We start from the raw sequence: 18,264 nt of genomic DNA, 5'->3' as shown, positions 1-18,264 counted from the left end.
CGCCTTGTCCATATCAGAAAACAAACCCTTTCTCGCTATCTTACACCGTCTTTTCTCTGATACTTTTCGTCAAACAGGGCGATGGGCAAGCATAATCATTGTAAAAGACCATAGTTTGAATGTCTGAAAAGTTATTAACTTTCATCAGAAGTGGTGTTCCGTAATAATAATAATAATAGTAATAATAATAATAGTAATAATAATAATAATAATAATAATAATAATAATAATAATAATAATAATAATAATAATAATAATAATAATAATAATAATCCAAAACAATGAATTCAAATATACATGGAGTGTAAAGCCTAAGGACGAGATTGATAAAGCAACATAAAATATTTCGTATCTGAGACTGCATCTCATAATGTTCCGTCAATGCCAAAAATGTCGTGGTTTCAGAAGGTTGCGAACTCGGTACACTCCACATCAAAGGCACTTGCAAAGTTGGCTACACAGAAACCCTAAAGCGGTATAACATTATGAAAAAGTTTACTCTTGTCCGAATATTTAATTTTTAAAGAATATTAAATATTAACATTTTAGTAGATGCATTCATTTTATTAAATAGTAACATTATAGTGGAAAATAGTTCGACTCGCATTGAAGTATAGTCTGCCCGTTTCTAGTATTAACCGTCTCTGACATTAAAACGCGGAACAGTCGTAGGAACAGGTAGGAGATCAGTCAGCTTACTCATGCATACTGCATTGTGAAAAGTTTTATCTCTGACACACGTAGTTTAAGATCAGCGCTCAGTGAGCAGTCTGAATGTCTGGCAAAGTTAAGAGAAATAATGGTTACAATAGTTCTGAAACAGTCTATACCTATGGCTCGAATCACACGTTTGGTAATGCGCCAAAACAGCTATTAATATACTGCAAAGATTACTCAAATATTTTATACTTTAGATTTTCAATACATTTGAAGCTTCAACTGCATCGTATCCGTAAATGATATCGGAAATAAAAGTTGCGTATCAAAACTTTCTTTCATTTCACACATATGGTTTCATAAAGAGAAAGAAAGATAGATTACTAGCTATCAATATTGCCATATTACTAATATTTGTTTCTTGATTTCATTGAATAATCGGCAAGCGTAAAATAGTCCTCTTTCAAACATAACTGGAATTATAATAAAATAACATGTACGCATTTTATACCCAACAACATTTTCGCCTTTAAAATCCACAATGTACAGTTTAATGACACATACTGAATTATCGATTAAATTTAGAAACTGGAATGTCACGGTTTTATGCTCTGGAACATTAATAATTCAAGGGTTATCGGGTTCGAATACTCATTCATGATTTTTTATTTTTATTTATTTATTTATTTATTGAAATAATACACTTGTAATTTGTTCGTACCAAGGGCGCAGTCATGGGATCTATCCGGACAGGATCTACCTGCAACATCAGTATCTCGAGAGACATTTATATACTTTCTTAGAAAATTTATACTTGCTGTAGAAGAGAAATATTTGAAGTAGCCTGAAGATTTGATCTTACACTATACCTGTACTCGTTCTTTTCTCACAAAACTTTAAAAAAAAATGTTAGAATGTAAGTGGAAGTATTTAAGAGTTACTTATTGTTTTTCCGGGTGTAGAATAACACCAGTTCAATTATTTTTCCGGGTGTAGATAACACCAATTCAATTGCTTTTCGGTACGTAATACCAGATCAATACTACATAGACGCAATGTCTTGTAAATCACCTCTGCTCCATAATAGTTACCTACTGAATCTGGGTTTTATATAGACCTACTTCAGAACACTTCTTGATTTGCATTTATTCACGAACTCTGTTCAGCCACCTTGTAATAAAATGTGGAAACGTTAAAGAAAGTGGATAACCAAATTCAAGTGTATTTCTTTGGTTCATTGGTTTGTTGTGTTACACGTTGGGTTTCAAGTTGCAACTGAATTATGCATCAGTGTATGTGACATGAACAAACGTAAAATAACTAGCTACTTTACTTCAGCTCTCAAATTTCTGAAGACCGATGCTGATTTACAAAGTAGAATAAAAACAGATACAGTCTACCAATTTGGGTAGGTGAAACATGCTGCAGTGATACTGAATGTGATCCTGAAGTTATTTCCCCGTTATTGGTCAACATCACAAAGTTAAAGTGTTTCTAGTGCAAAAACCAGCGTGATAGCCTATTGGAAATTACAACAATACAGTCCTATCTGACCTTAAAAGAAACTAAATGTTTTAAGTTCTTTGTGGGTTTCTGATAGTCCATATAAATTTCCTCTAATTGAAACAAGTGTAAAGAAATTAACGTTTCTATGACACTTGCTAAGTCGACGGAAATCATGAGCATATTCAGAGAAATCTGGTGCTTTTTGTATATAAATATTGCGTTATGTATGAACCTAAGGAAGTTGGTACGGTATGTTTAACGACACACGAACCTGCAAACTTGCTGTTAAATAATTTAACAATTGAAAACACGTAGTTGAACAATGTAACAATCGTTTGGTTACAAAATATCATTTGACTTGTATCCCAGATTTCTAGCACGCGAATCTGTTTGAAGTTGAAAAGACCAGCCAATTTACCTAAAAATAGTTCTGAGACTAACGGAACAAATTAAAAGAAATGTTCAGAAATTGAAACCTGTAGCTAAACAGTTCTGTTCTGAGGAAAACAATGATTTCCTATACAGTGGCATACGGACTACGGACACTACGGATTTAAGTGCTGTACCTCAGCACAACGAAGGAAATTTCAGAGCATTGCTAAGACAGCGTGTTGATGCAGGAGATGCATGCCTCAAAGAGGATTTAAGTACATGTTGCAAGAAATAGGGTTACATAAGTTGCAAAACTCAAAATGAGGTAATTTCTGCATGCAATTATCTCATTGTGAGGAATCTTGTAGACATGGTTAATGCATTCAAGTGTTTTTCTGAGTAGCCAACGAGAGGATTGTTATGAGTGGTATTAAGCAGTTTTCCCTTGTTTTAAGATTTCTTGAGAAAGGAGTGATCAATGAACCGTTTCTTAGATTCGAACCTATGGAAAGTAATGTAGTGTATATCTGCCTGAGGCAATATTTAAAAAAAAACTTAAAGATTTAGGTATAAACTTACATTTCTTAAAAGGTTAGGGATAAAGGACAGGCATTCATGCCTAAGCGGGCTTTTCCAAGCCGCTCAGGCTCGTATTTTGAAGCCATGCCCTACAACAATATAGTGTACATTACAGTTATAGCCTTGCAAGATTTTTCAAAGGGAAAAACGGAAGATCTTAAAGACTTTTAGGGCGAAAAAGTGAAGATATGCCACATTCAGAATTTACGTATAGACGGTTTCACATGGTAACATAGAATAACGTTAACTAGAAACAGAGACAGTTTCAATAAAAGTAATTTCAACACACAAAATATATTTATATTCCCGATGGGAGCTTATGCGGATTAGCTTCCATGTTAAGCTGAAAGTCTTTGTTTCATACAGCCTCGGTGCTGAAAGGAGCGTTGAACACAAATCCAACCAACCAACCAAGTATATCACACAAATCTTTTTATGGTTTTTAATTGTATCAATTAAGATTTCGCATTTCATAACGTTCTACATCGAATTCTATACGTTGAAAAGGTTCTTACAGAACACTGTAATTCACAACCACTTGGAGTTTTGCTTTTGTTAATTTACAATACCTTATTTTCTGTCATCAATATATCATGGTCGATCAAACTGCGATGTAATCGAGACGGTGTTGGCGTACAAAGACAAAGATACTAAAACCAAATTATTCTTAGATGCACAGGGTGTTTCAAAACAACATCGAAAATGTTTGGGAGATGATTCCTGACACTAAGATAAAACAAAACGTATAACCTGCACCAACCTGGATGCTCAAATGCTTCCTTTCGGAGTTATAGGCTGTCGAAAATATGAAAAAAAAAATGAAATTTAGAGGTCCATAGCTCCAAAACTATGGGACCTACCGTAGTCGAATCAACACTTCACTTAGGAACTAGTATGTGCTCTATCTAAATTTCCAAATTTCAGAATCTTGCGGTACTTCGGCAACAATTTTTGTAGAAGTAGTTATTACTTCAAATTATATGTCTATAGCCGAACTTCCTCTATAAAAATTGTTGCGTGAGTACTTTAGGATTCTGAAACTTGGATATTTGATTAGGTCACGGACTAGTTTCTAAGTGAATTTTTAATACAGAAAATCCAGAGAGGCGAAACTTAGTATGATTCTGTATCATACTTTCCGAACCAGACTACGTGCAGGCTTGCTGCCTAGCCAGGATCAATTTGTACAGTCACAAATAGGTGGAAATCATGTGTATCCTTCGTCAGCATGTGGAGGATACATATAATTATGAAAATATACTTAAACTACACATTATTTGGTTGTTTACTGACATTATACAGTCCCTTTCTTGTACGGTCTAGATTTTCGTTCTGGTTGGAAATAAACATACGGGGAGTATAGTTAATTACATAGCAGCAATCAGAAAAAAAATACTGAACACAAAGATAAGAAGTACGCATGCAACATCTAGGCTGACCTGACTCCAATGCAGTACCGTATGACCTCCCCGCTGATCTAAGCAAGTAATTTTACATGAATCATTTTCAATTATGATCCGTCTCCTTCAGCCTCAAGGACCAGTTTCTTCATTGCGATTCATTTGTTTCTGCTATACTCTAGTCTTCTTTTGCATAGAGAACACAATTGTAGATTTAGCTTCATTTTGATTTCTAATTATTTTCTAAAAGAAATTTTCTTTTCCAGGAAATTCAAAAGTGTTACCAGAACTTAAGAAAATCCAATAATTCAGTACAAGAACATTATTGTTAACTATAAATGAGTCTAAATGTAATGATATTCAATAAATTGTCCATTTTGAGAATTTTTCTTCCAATTATTTTTAAGTCTTATGATCAATTTAATCAATCAGTGTTTTCAAATTTAAAAATCTGGATAAGAAGACTGAAGTACACTGTAAAAGATCATAAGTAAATAGTCTATAGAGCAAGAAGTCTTTTGTAAAATATAGGGATTGTTTTAAAATATGACATTCTAAACTTGATTTTGGTTCCTGTATCCTTTAGTGACTCCATTTGCAGATTCGGCAACTACTCAACACACTTTAATGTCACTTTGTGAGGATATGTTACAAAGCAAATAACACTTGATAATTATATTAAATGATAATAATTAAACACAAAATGATAATAAAATTTTATCATTATTTATAATGTTCCATTCAGGTGCTATTATGGACGAAAATCGAAAGGTTCAATTTTCTATCGATAAGGCCCCGAACCACTGTCAAACGCACAACAGTATTCTTTCAGATGGTAATCCTGCTTATATTATGGTGTGGAAATTGAAAGAAAATATTGGAAGAGTTACATATTTACTGGCACGCTAGCGCCGGCGCAGTTTACTAAGTTGTCAACTGAATCAATCGCAGTTCATTAGTTTCCGCATCACACTTATGACATGATGAAAATGTAAGGCATGAATTGCACCTTCCTTTCTGCCTAAATAAATTAACCAAAATTTCATATTTATATCTATATTCAGATCGATATCATAAATAGACGTCGGTCTTTTTTGTAAATGCACATTTTGTTTGGTTATATGCATCTTTGTTAAACTTGGTAATACTTTCTTACAACAATAATACAATTCCAATTTGAAGTTCCACAGTGCATAATGCATATTTCAAAGGTTAAAGCATATTCAGTATTATATAAATTTTCACTTTAGATATATGCTTATACTATGCAATAAATCCAGTTTTGGTTTGTGTCTTTTAACACATTTATACGTCTATGCAACAGAATGGCTTTTTATATAGAAGGATGGAAGAATGCCTAGTTTATGAAGGACCACTAACATTAGCAACCGCTCAGCAGAGGAAAGACGCTTACAATTGCCAAGACGTAAGACTCTTCACTTAAGAGAAATCTGATCATAAAGACTTGCAATATCGTGCTGACATTATTCAGGAACAAGGGACGCGAGGAATGCTGCTTAGCAAATGCTTAACTCAAGTTAATGAAAATCAGCAAGAGCTCTCTCTAGTCAGTTCCTGATAAATTTGGACAGATGTTCTTGCCAGACACTCCGACTAAAAAGCAATTAAAGCCATGCGAAAATACCTTCAAGGATTAGATTTCAACTTGCCAAAAAAAAAAAAAAAAATAGATATTAAACTTGATTCCCTCTATAAATATGGCCTAGTAACATCTGTTGCTGTTGAGAAGTAACTTTCTGGTAACAAATGTCACAAACTTACACCAAAAATGTAGAGAAGCATCTCGTTATGTACTGTAAGGCTAATTACGAGAAAAAGTAAATCCTTAAAACCGAAAACTTTTTTTTTTTGTACAGTGGAAACACGTAGAAAAGTGAGGCTCCCATTATTTCGTGAAATGAAAATGCCCTCAAAATACAATGTGTTCTAGAGAGTGTGCACTCAAAATGCAATGAAAAACTAGAGTGTTCATTTTAATCTCATAATCTGTGAGCGTTTCAAACACTTAGGAGTATATAAACTGTATCATAAGAGAAATCCCTGAAAGGTGAAGTGCACTTTCGATGTTATGTTTCACAAACAAAACATTGTCACAAACTTTGCTGCATCTTAGAAAATGCTATCTTTTATTGCATTGTTAGTGTATATTTTAACATATTTACATCCATATTTCATGAATTTTAAGTGCATAAAATTGCTATATCTAATCACAAGAATGTATAATCGTATCCTGTTCTTCCTCATCAAATTACTCTAACATAGTACTGGCATTCTGTCTTATGTACGTTACTCTGGGAAATATCTATCTTTTAATCGACAGCTGCCTAACTGCATTACTTATAGACACATGAAAAATACATTCTACAATGGAACTACAGTGTACGTATTCGTATTCGTTTTAAGCATTAGTTTCTTCAACATGACAGGCAAGCTAACAGTGTACTTTAACGATAGGTCCTTGTTAAAAGAGAAGGGGAATGGGAATATCCACGGCTGAAACCGCTCCGTTATACTGAAGTGTACTTGCACTACATACACAAAGGGGAGAAAGAAAAAGTAAACACGCCTTTTGATGTTTTTTTAAACTAAATTTTTATTCTGAAGAATAGAATATCCATACACACAAGACAAACATACAGCATAACAGTAAGAGCGAAGAGAGTTGAAGGGAAGAAAAGGCATCTTACTTGCTATGAACCTCGCTTGAAATCAGGAAATAAGTGATCGTTCCCCTTCTAGAAAAAAGAGAAAAAGATATTTAAGTAAATATGACACTTACAAATGACTTAAATAACCTTATTTTTCAAATTTGTTACTTTTTATGCTTGTTTGTTAGAGTTAAATTATGCAGCTTAAATTTCAGGCATCCGTACTAAGAGTCTGAAATGTAGAGAAAAGTAAAGCAGATGACAATATTTTCACAAAATTCATTCTAGTTTATCGTTTCACTGTAAAATTAATATATTATCAAATAAATTCTGAAGAGAAGTCCCTGAAAGGTGAAGTACACTTTCGATGCTACATTTCATATACAAAACATTTGGCACAAACTTTGCTGGATGTTAGAAAATGCTACCTTTCATTATATTGTTAGTGCATATTTTAACATTTAACAGCAAAGTGTATGCGTAAGCACCGTAAGTTAAGTATTACTTTAATAAATGGCAGATTGGTTCAATACTGGTTCGAAGCCTTTATATGGTACCTTTAACCGAAAAGTAAGGATCAATTGGGTTCCACAAGAGTTCTTTCACCCGTTTGTGCGTAATAGGCCTATAGCTGGATAATATGGAGCGGATAAATATATTTATATATATTTTTTAGTTGATAGGCATATGGAATAAAGTAACAAGTATACGGAATGGACATAAAACCTTATATAAATATTTAACAACAAAAGCCGAAATTTCGTAAATGTTGAAAACCGTGTTCAAGAATTGTACATAACGCTGGCGAAAATTTTGGAAGATAAGTTTCTAGAGCTAACTTGAAATATACGAAACCCAGGTGAACAATTCGAGAAATTAAACAAATTTCTGGTGTCATTTTCATTATCTAAACTATAACATAAGGGCATTTTTTTAATAATTACTTTTCAGCAATATCGAATTGTTAAATTTTCACGTTATAATCTTTTATTCTAAATTCGAAATACTCATATTATTGATCAGTTTTTTATATTTATCTTTTACATAACAAAAGAAACTAATGTTAGCTCCGGGCATGGTTCAGTACAGTAACTCGTATATCGCTTTATTACATAACGAAAATATCGTTCTATTGCGTTACTAGAGCTGGAAGTGTTAAAATTCATAAAGGACAATGATGAGCCAAACGGATTTGAATTGAATGATTTGTGGTTAGTTTCTTTTATTTTTTATTTTATTTCACTTTTTTTGCGTATGTTACTTCTGACTTTCTAAATCGGGCTTGTACTGTATTTAATTCAAGTTGATTCCCAATTGCCTCACAGTGCTATAGGAACAACGAGAATTCTGTCAACTCTCTGTTGTGAATCGATCCGGGGACTACATCCACCAAGGGAATGAGTGCTAGATATTTGGTTACAACATATACACCACAAATAAGTAGAACATCCTATAAATATTTTACAAATCTTGCAAAGATCAAATATTGCATGGGCATCCATATTGTATTGTGTGTTAAAGTAATAGAAATATCCTTCTAGAAGACATAGTAACGAGCAAAAGTAAGTATCCACTTACGTGATTTCCTGCGAAAAACTAGAACCTTGAGTGAATACTGATTTCATTTATGTAGTGGGCATGGTCTTCTTTAACTTACAGTAAACTGCACTTAAAATCAGCTCCGAGATATTTTATGTAAGTGAATACCCATTTTTGTTAACATCCAAACAACTTATTTCGTCGTAGAAGAAGCAAGAAAACTTACCAAGTGAAATTTATCCAAAGAAACCACCTCCAAAGCCACCGTAGCCAATACCATAGCCGATGCCAATGGGGTAGCCCCAATAGGCCCATGGAATGAATCTCTTGTTCCTTGGAGATCCCTGATCAGCTTGCTCAGCGACAGTGAGGACCACAAGGGCCAAGAGAACAAGGAAAGCCTACAATCACAAAATAAAGTAACCAAAATAAGATATGTGAACTGTCTGGATAGAAATACAAAATATACGTACTATTTACTAAAGTAACATTTTTTCTTAAGTTCTTGCTAGGTTTCTCATCTAACCTGTGGGCAAGGGCGCCGATCCTGGGGGGCCCGGGCCCCTCAAAACTCATCTGGGTCCCCATGTAATTTTATATGTATTGTTATATGATTTTTTCTATGAATATACGAACTCACATCTAATTCCCCCCCCCCCCCAAAGTTACAGAGAAATCGGCGCCCTTGCCTGTGGGGTAATAATGTATTTCAAGAGTATTGATTGAAAATGTTAAACGTATCGACAATAAAAAAGTACCGTAAAACGGGGCTACTTTGACAGGTTTTGGACTAGTTTAGATGTGTACACGGGACACTTTCTGCAACCAATGAATGATACTATTCTCATCATAACAATAGGTATCTAGGCTATCACATCCACTACTAAACCTAAGTTTCTACAAGTAAGTTTTGGCGGGAAGAAATTAAGAAATACCGGTCAAAGTAGCCCCGGGGGTGGGGCTACTTTGACATCTTATGTATTCTGCATAATGTCAGAGTTACTCAACGTATGGAGTTATTTTGACATGGAATTTATGTAAAGTGTATAAAACACTGTTTTGGTCATGTGTAAAGTACGGTATGCTGTATACTTGATAAGCACGAAATCTTTATTTTGTTGTGGTACATCATTATACACCACTATACAAGTTTTTCTAAAGCTTTACTTTTAACATCTTATACTTTGAACATACACGGTGCTTTGCCTTACATTGTTACTTTATTTTTTACTCTACTTTATTTTCTTTACTTTACTTTACTTTTAACATAATTACATATGTATCGGTATGTTATCTTTACATGTAACAATGGAAAGAAAAAGATTAGTCGTCAACATCACAGTCGTAACAAGCATGTTGAGGATTTTTTGATCCACCATTACAAAACCCATACACCCATTTTTTGCACAGCACACATTGAATCCACTCTCTATATCGTCAGAGTGCGAATTAGATTATTCATTTTTGGAGGGAATAAACAGTGGCGGGTCTAGAAGTCCTTATATTATATATTGGGGGACAGGAAGAATATTGAGAGGGGGTAGAAATACAATGGGAAAAATCCCTCATCCCCCCCGGCAATTCGCACCGTGGACACCATATCAGCCTTTATCTATGAAAGTATATGCAACAATTCTCATAGGAAGCACGAATTGCTCATCTGTCAAAGTAGCCCCACTCTATGTCAAAGTAACCCTAAATGTCAAAGTAGCCCCGTTTTACGGTATTTCACAAAGTAGTATTTTCTTAGTATAGTGAAATCTTCCTCAATGGACACCTCCATAATACGGTGAAGGAATCTCATTTTTAATTCTTCCTACAGTTTTTTAAATAACATTATCATATTTTGTTGCAAATTTTGTTTATTAGTAATATTTATTTATTTTTTATTTTTTTGTTTGCGTCAATTAGTCATGTCGTTATTTAACTGCCTTACGTGTGAGCGTAGTGATACTAATGATCAAATTTTTACCCATTGAAATGAGTATATTTAGGGTCTTCTAAAATTGTGAACTTATATATTTTTTGGTATTGTATTTTAAATAATCGATTTCGCTAACTATGATCAATTATTATACCGAGCATGAAATATAGTTAGAAGTGTACGCACATAAACACATACCACATAGATACATTTGTTTCTTTACAAAAGATATTTTCCAGCCATCAGTTCGAACACTGAGCATAATATTTCGATATTAATCTTTATTTACATTTATAATTTGTGTATTTACTGATTGCTGCACACAATTACTACATGAATTATGTTTAATCTAAATATGTGTAACCTCTCTGTAACAGACAATTCTCATATACATACAAATAACCATGGCTCATTGGTGTATGTTATTCAGAGGTTTCATTGCATCGAACATTTGCATCGAAAGAAATTTTAGTTCTAAGTTCCGCAATATTTAATAGAAAAAATTGAAAAAGTGTTTTCATTTTGTATTTAGGCAGAAATTTCAAGTTAGTAATATCCCGGATATTCTCACTTCCCCATAATTTCACAGAATTTTCATCACATTACTAGCCTAACTGGGAATCCAAAGGATTTTTACAATTTTAATTTAGTTCATTGTTTGATTCCTTATTTAATGTAGTTTACTGCTTCTTTTCAGCACCAAAGCTATATGAGATGTGAACTTACAGTTTAAAGTAGAACCGAACTACAGCAATACGTTCAAATTTCAACGCTCTTCCACCGCGAATCGAACAAGGGACCACGTGCACCAAAGACGCACGTGCTAACCACTAAACTTGTGAGGAACGCAATTTCGTTTAAGTTATTGATTTTTCTTGTGATAGGCAGAAAAATAAGCACTACATTAGGTTAAGTTATACATCAGCATTTAAAAACAGTGCAAACTAAGTATAATTACAGAATAGATATAACTCCAGTAGAACTTCGTGGATTAATGTGCTGGCGGTGCTTGAAAGCAGGATTCGATTCCTTCTACGAGCACATATTTGGATGTCATATTGTAGTCTAAATTCGCCCAGTGCCGCAAAAAGTCGTTAAAATGTGCAGAAAACAATCCGGTATAGCTTTCGTTGAAAGTGATATTGCGTCCCAGAAAACGTATTAAGAGGAACAGCCTTTGAAAAATAGCACCACAGTAGAATTACACAAATTTTATGTCGAATTTCGTAATCTGATTTTGAGATCTATGTTGTGAGAACTCAGAATGTAAAACATCTCTGAGAGTGTGAAATATGCTACTGTGCAGATATTTAAGAGAATTTTGAGGAAATATGTTCGAATATTTGAGGAAGAGATGACACAGACGATGGAGATAGAGAAGACTGTAGGTCGTATTTCGTATTGTTAGCCTACTATTTGTAAGTTATCTGTTGTTTTGGTCTCGATGAAAACATTATCCCTGGATTGAGTGTTATAAACGCAGGTAACAACTATTCTAAACAATTCATTCATTTTGGAAAATCTTCTGACACATTGTATAAAAATATTTTTTGGAAGTTTTGCCAAAGTCAAAAAGATAATCAACTTCTTCTGTGTAATTCGACTAGTAAGTGTCCCTATTACGAGATATCATTAATTTTCGAAATCAAACCATTATTATAAACACACCCTGCATTACAACATAGCTAATCAACCGATGCCGTAAATTAACAAGTTTTTCCATGTTATTTTATTTTTCCTAAATAGGAATTACAACTTTTTTTCGGAAATTTAACTAAATACAATCTCCAATTTTGATGGAGCATACATAACTCGAGAACCAACACTATAATATTTCATACACCCACTAAGGTCAAGATCTACTATCACGCCAAGTTTAATCAAAATCGGATGAGATTCCTCGATTGTGTAGGACATATATATATATATATATATATATATATATATATATATATATATATATATATATATATATATATATATATATATATATATATATATATATATATATATATATATATATAAGCTCGAAAATACTACTAGTGAGTTTCTATTGTCGCTACATTATATCTGATTGTCCAAGAATATGTCTTCAAATCAATTAGGACGTCATAGGTTTTCCACGACGAGCTGGGCTAAACTGTCTTCAAATCGAAAGGTATGTACAACAAGGTGAGCATAATATATTCTTCAAATCAATTAGGACGTCTTAGGTTTGCACGGCAAGCTGGGCAAAAACGTCGTCAAATCTATTAGAACACCATAGGGTTGCATGACGAAATAGGCAAAAAAATATCTTCAAATCAATTAGGCCGTCATAGGTTTGCAAGATAAGCTTGTAAAAATGAAAACTAACTCTCACAACAGTATTTTGCATTTTCTATAAAATTAAGCCCTTTTTTAACTACTGTTTGATTACTTCAATGTCGAAAAAAGAAATGAAAAAAGTTGTAACGATAAGTTTAAATATAACAGTATTTTAGTATGTTCTGTCGATAATAAATTGAGAATAATAACTTTAATATCAATACACTTTGAACTATTGTACGTATTTATTTTTAAAATGTAATATCTGAAAGTAATTTCAGGCTACTTACCAGGACCTTCATGACTGGATGTAAAATTCTTCTAAATGTTCCCGAGCTAAAGTCAACTCTGACTATTTAAGTTTTCTGAACCCTTTTTATACGATGTTCCAGCATCCTGTAAGACCAAAATGTCAATAATTTTTTTTTTTTTTTTTTCAAGTGTTCAAGAGATATTTAGTATTGACTGTGTAATCGCATTTCCTGTAGCTTTCAATTCTTACAAAATTGTTCCGTTTTTCATAAGTCAAAGAACTTCCTCCGTTGAATTTCACTTATATTATTTTTATAACTCAATTAGGTTAATTACATCTTCTTAATATTTTTCCATAAGATAACCAAACTGATATCACTACACGAAATGTTTCTTTAGTGTCCTACATATAAAACACAGTTAATGTTAAGAAAATATATTATGAAATGTGAAAACTACAAGGTTATTTCCAATGTATCATAAAGTCATTTCTTACAAGCAACTAAAGAAAGTGAAAAGAAGAAGAAGAAGAATGAACTTGACAGTTCAACGGATTTACACACTTCACGATCTTAATATTTACACAAGCTGATTTTCGGGTCTCCCGTTCATCTGTTTGTACGTTTAGCCCGTAGATCTATATCAATACCAAATTTTTAAAGAATTCAAAAAGATTCTCCAAGTTGGTTCGTATTTTGGATTCTACTCGATTGGAGTCTAGCGTCCCCTTCAGCAGCAAGACTATATGAGACATGGACATACAGCTTAACGTGTATGTAAAACTACATGAGTTCCCGCTGGGAATTGAATCGATTTTCTTACCATAGTTTGTATTTTCTCCATAACCCAAATATAAAGGTAACATGATTGTTTTAAACAGCTTTGCTAATTGTGTATCTACAGTATTTCATGAATAATATTCTTTAATAAGCAGTTAAGAATGCTCTAAGAGCATTGCCAGAATGAACTTGAAAAGCATTAATTTTGAATCAATAACTAAGGACGCAATAATTATTGAATCAATAACTAACGAGGCTATAATTATTGAATCAATAACTAACGAGGCTATAATTATTGAACTGGTGTTGGTATTGAATCAACATTTGTATTGATTAACATCAATATCATCTGTCTACGACTTGTGGTTCCCGAGATATGGCTCCTTGAATGTCCCGAAATCAGAACTTTATTGGCCAATATCTCGGGAACGGTAAGAGTGACGCGAAAAATTCCATCACTTCTTAGAGTTAGCTTTTGTTGCTCTATCGAATAGAGGACTCAAAACTGAAACATTCGCAAATAACAGACAGACATATAGATTTTTTTAACGAACTCTTTAAGAGTATTTAATTCTATTATAAGAGTGTGAATTGGGTAGAATTGTACCACCTTTTCACTAAAGGGACTGAAAATGCCAGCGTGGTACTAACGAGCCGACGAATGACAAAAGAAGCTGAATTTAGTGCAATTGTACCAAGTGTGGTAACACTGGTCAATTAATTTCTGTCGGAAACATTTAGAGGAAGTAGTACACTGGAGAAGAGAGTTTTATTTAAACTATTTTCTCATAAACAGTCTTAACAATGTCTCCATATTTCACTGCTCCCAACGCGATTCATGATTCAATTTAAAAATTGGGCTTTATTTGTATACCAATTTGTTGTTATAAGCTAAGTTCCTAGCACAAAACTCTGCTTGTAATACTGCAGATCGAATAAATTGTGACAGTTTAGTAAGAATTTCAGTGTCATAAATCCACGTATTTTACATATTATCACTATCTAATTCCTGTACATGTATTTAAGCCATTAAATTTAAAAGAAAATAGAACCTTTATTGGAATAATAAATAAATAAATAAAACTTACAAAATGAAACACAACATGAAAACATATACATGGTATGATTGGAAAGTTTTAAGACAGTTGGCAATACTGCTCGGGAGGAATAGATATGATCGCCCGTTAGCATGGAAGCGGTGGCTTGGTGTGTCCTTGAGACATGTTGAAACAAGCACCGATTATTCAGAACGGCGTAGCAACCAGTTGAGAACCGGCGTGTGTATGTGTGTCTTGGCGGATTTTTAAGTGCGCAAAATGGATGAAAAATTGGAACAACGCGTTTGTGTGAAATTTTGTTTTACAACTGGGAAATCTGCTTCGGAGACTTACGAACTCTTAAAAACAGCTTTTGGAGACAAATGTCTGAGCCGGTCAAACGTCTTTATCTGGTTTCACAGATTCAAAGATGGCCGCGAGTCAGTAGAGGATGACCCCCGGTCTGGCCGGCCTTCAACATCAAAAACTAACGAAAACATTGCGAAAGTTGGCGATTTAGTGAGCTCGAACCGTAGTCTTACAATTAAAAAGATGGCTGAAGACCTGAATTTAAGTTTCTATGCGGTTCATTCTATTTTAACTAATGATTTGAACATGCGTCAAGTTTCCGCGAAATTCATTCCAAAAGTGTTGTCACACGAGCAGAAATAATACGGACTTGAAGTGTCCCAAGAACTGTTTAATCGAGCCGAAATGGACTCAGATTTCTTGAATAGGATAATAACAGTTAAAGAATCATGGGTTTATGAGTATAACCCAGAAACAAAGGCCCAATCTTCTCAGTGGAAAAGCCCAGATTCACGAAGACCAAAGAAAGCGCGTATGGGTTTATGAGTATAACCCAGAAACAAAGGCCCAATCTTCTCAGTGGAAAAGCCGAGATTCACCAAGACCAAAGAAAGCGCGTCAAAGTCGGTCGAATGTGAAGACAAAGTTGATGTTTTTTTTTTTTCGATTCTAAGGGTGTCGTGCATCATGAATACCTAGGAGGCAAACAGTCAACCAGGAATACTACAAAAGTGTCCTTCAGCGTCTGCGCGAAAATGTGCGGCGGAAAAGGCCTACCCTCTGGAAAGAAAAGAATTGGATTCTCCACCACGACAATGCACCAGTGCATTGTGCGTTCTCGATCCAGGAATTCTTGGCCAAATTCAACATTCCTGTGCTTCCGCAACCCCCACATTCCCCGGATTTCGCCCCGGCCGACTTCTACCTCTTTCCTAAATTAAAATTGTCAATTTTCAGGAATGCTTCGAGAAGTGGAAACACCGTTGGAATCGGTGTGTTCATTCAGCAGGGAACTACTTCGAAGGAGATCCATAACAATAGCCTGTAAGTACTGTCATTTTAAAATTACAACCCCGTCTTCAGACTTTCCAATCACACCTCGTATATTAATAACTTACGACTAAATCTTATAGATTAAATAAAAATAAATGCAGGAAAAAATACTGTTTTTTAATTATTAAGTCCTCTATAAGTACATTACCCTGACATAAATAGAGAAGATACCACAAAAAATAAGCCTGTGGCCATTGCCAAATTTCAATACACAGAATGCTGAAGTTAATTCTTGGTAGAGCAACTTTTAGCACAACGTAAAGCCTCAACCTCTACTCGTATGCCTCCAATAAGTAATCGATTATGTCCTGTAATAGTACCAGTCGTCAGAATGCTTCAAGTATTATTATTATTATTATTATTATTATTATTATTATTATTATTATTATTATTATTATTAACTGTTGTTTGTTTGCAGCTGTGAGACCGTTAAAGTAATTTACAGTATTAGATGATATCAATCATTTTCTATAGGATGAAGGGCACTGTCGAGCCGACCGGAGAACAGGAGCGCACAACTAAGAGACTGTGTACGTTCATGGTATACTTTTTTTATATCACGAGTGTACAAAATCCATTACATGGTGGTGTCACATTGTATCAAACAGTTTTTGGTAGTACTGGACCTATTTTTCATTATAAAAGCATCATCAACCACCATTAAGACTAAATGTTGCATTATCCCATGTGCTTATTGCAAATAAAATAAATAAAGGGAGCACGGTGGCTCAGTGGTAAAGCGATTACCTATGGTGCGTGGAGTCCCTGGTTCGATCCCCGGTCAAGTACGCTTGTGTCCGTAGGTTTCCTTGGGGTACTCCCGTTATCTTCCACTTTCTCATTCCACCAATTCTTCCATCATCATTCACCTGCCTTGATCATCTCCCTGAGCCTAAAGGGCATAATCGTGAGACGTTAAACTGAAATATTTCATACTACTACTACTGCTAGATTAAACACATCGGATATGAAAATACATTTTATGTAAAGGAAGAGATACAATGAAACCAAAACTAACATATTAGACTAGGGTTGCTTCATGTATTGTGCTCACTGGGCACAAGTTCTGACAATTTCGCACTAGGAAGATATAAGTGGAAGTAAATAAACAAATTACGTTTTATGTCTTTGATCCCAGAAGGTCCTTTGCAGCAGACAGCTGAGAAACATTTAAATGATAACAGCGGCGCAAATCTGTCTTGAAGATTGGGGGAGGGGGCGTATATATATATATATATATATATATATATATATATATATATATATATATATATATATATATATATATATAGAGAGAGAGAGAGAGAGAGAGAGAGAGAGAGAGAGAGAGAGAGAGAGATAACGATGTTCAAAATATTTATGAAGTTGAAAAACAATGCTGTGGAGTCCCGTGTTCACTCTGTCCTTACGCAAGTTCTCGGTGTAACTGAACTGCCACAACCAGGTAGTATATTGGATATACCCACACCAACAACTGATCTTCGCCTTACATCTATTCGTATTCAACTCACGGTGTGTGTGTGGAACACAAACCTCCACAAATAAAGCGACAGAACTTTCTTGGTTACCTTTATACTTTCGTATAAAAAAGATAAGAAGTCTCATAAAATGTTTCATACGGAACATTGTACTATATGGAGGAGAATAATGGACATTACGCGAAAGCGATGAGAAACTTTGAAAATGTGGGTGTGGAGAAGAAGGATATAATTAACTAGGTCGAATGCAAGACGAGGGACGAAATGTTAGGAATAATAGGGGAGAAAAGAGCAATTTTAAAGGTAATTGAAAAGAAGAAGAGAAACTGATTGGAACATTGGTTGTGAGGGAACTGTATCATAAGGGGCATGCTAGACGATCACTCACTTGTTCGTTAATCCG

The 18,264-nt window shown here is 34.2% G+C and overlaps 1 long non-coding RNA gene across 1 annotated transcript; it reads right to left on the bottom strand.

Annotated features, from left to right (window-relative positions):
* Positions 1-7,102: 7,102 nt before the first annotated feature.
* LOC145694074 (uncharacterized) lies at positions 7,103-13,393 on the bottom strand. Its single transcript, XR_014132907.1, has 3 exons — positions 13,244-13,393; positions 8,949-9,123; positions 7,103-7,270 (listed from the first exon to the last, which is right to left on the bottom strand). It is a non-coding gene; the product is annotated as an uncharacterized LOC145694074 (long non-coding RNA).
* Between the last annotated feature and the right edge of the window lie 4,871 nt (positions 13,394-18,264).

The sequence above is a fragment of the Thermobia domestica genome, chromosome 9 (genome assembly GCF_964235325.1).
Source record: "Thermobia domestica chromosome 9, izTheDome1.hap1.1, whole genome shotgun sequence".
NCBI classification, from domain to species: Eukaryota; Metazoa; Arthropoda; class Insecta; order Zygentoma; family Lepismatidae; genus Thermobia; species Thermobia domestica.
The sequence above is the reverse complement of the archived record's forward strand: the minus strand, read 5'-3'. Positions and strand labels throughout refer to the sequence as shown.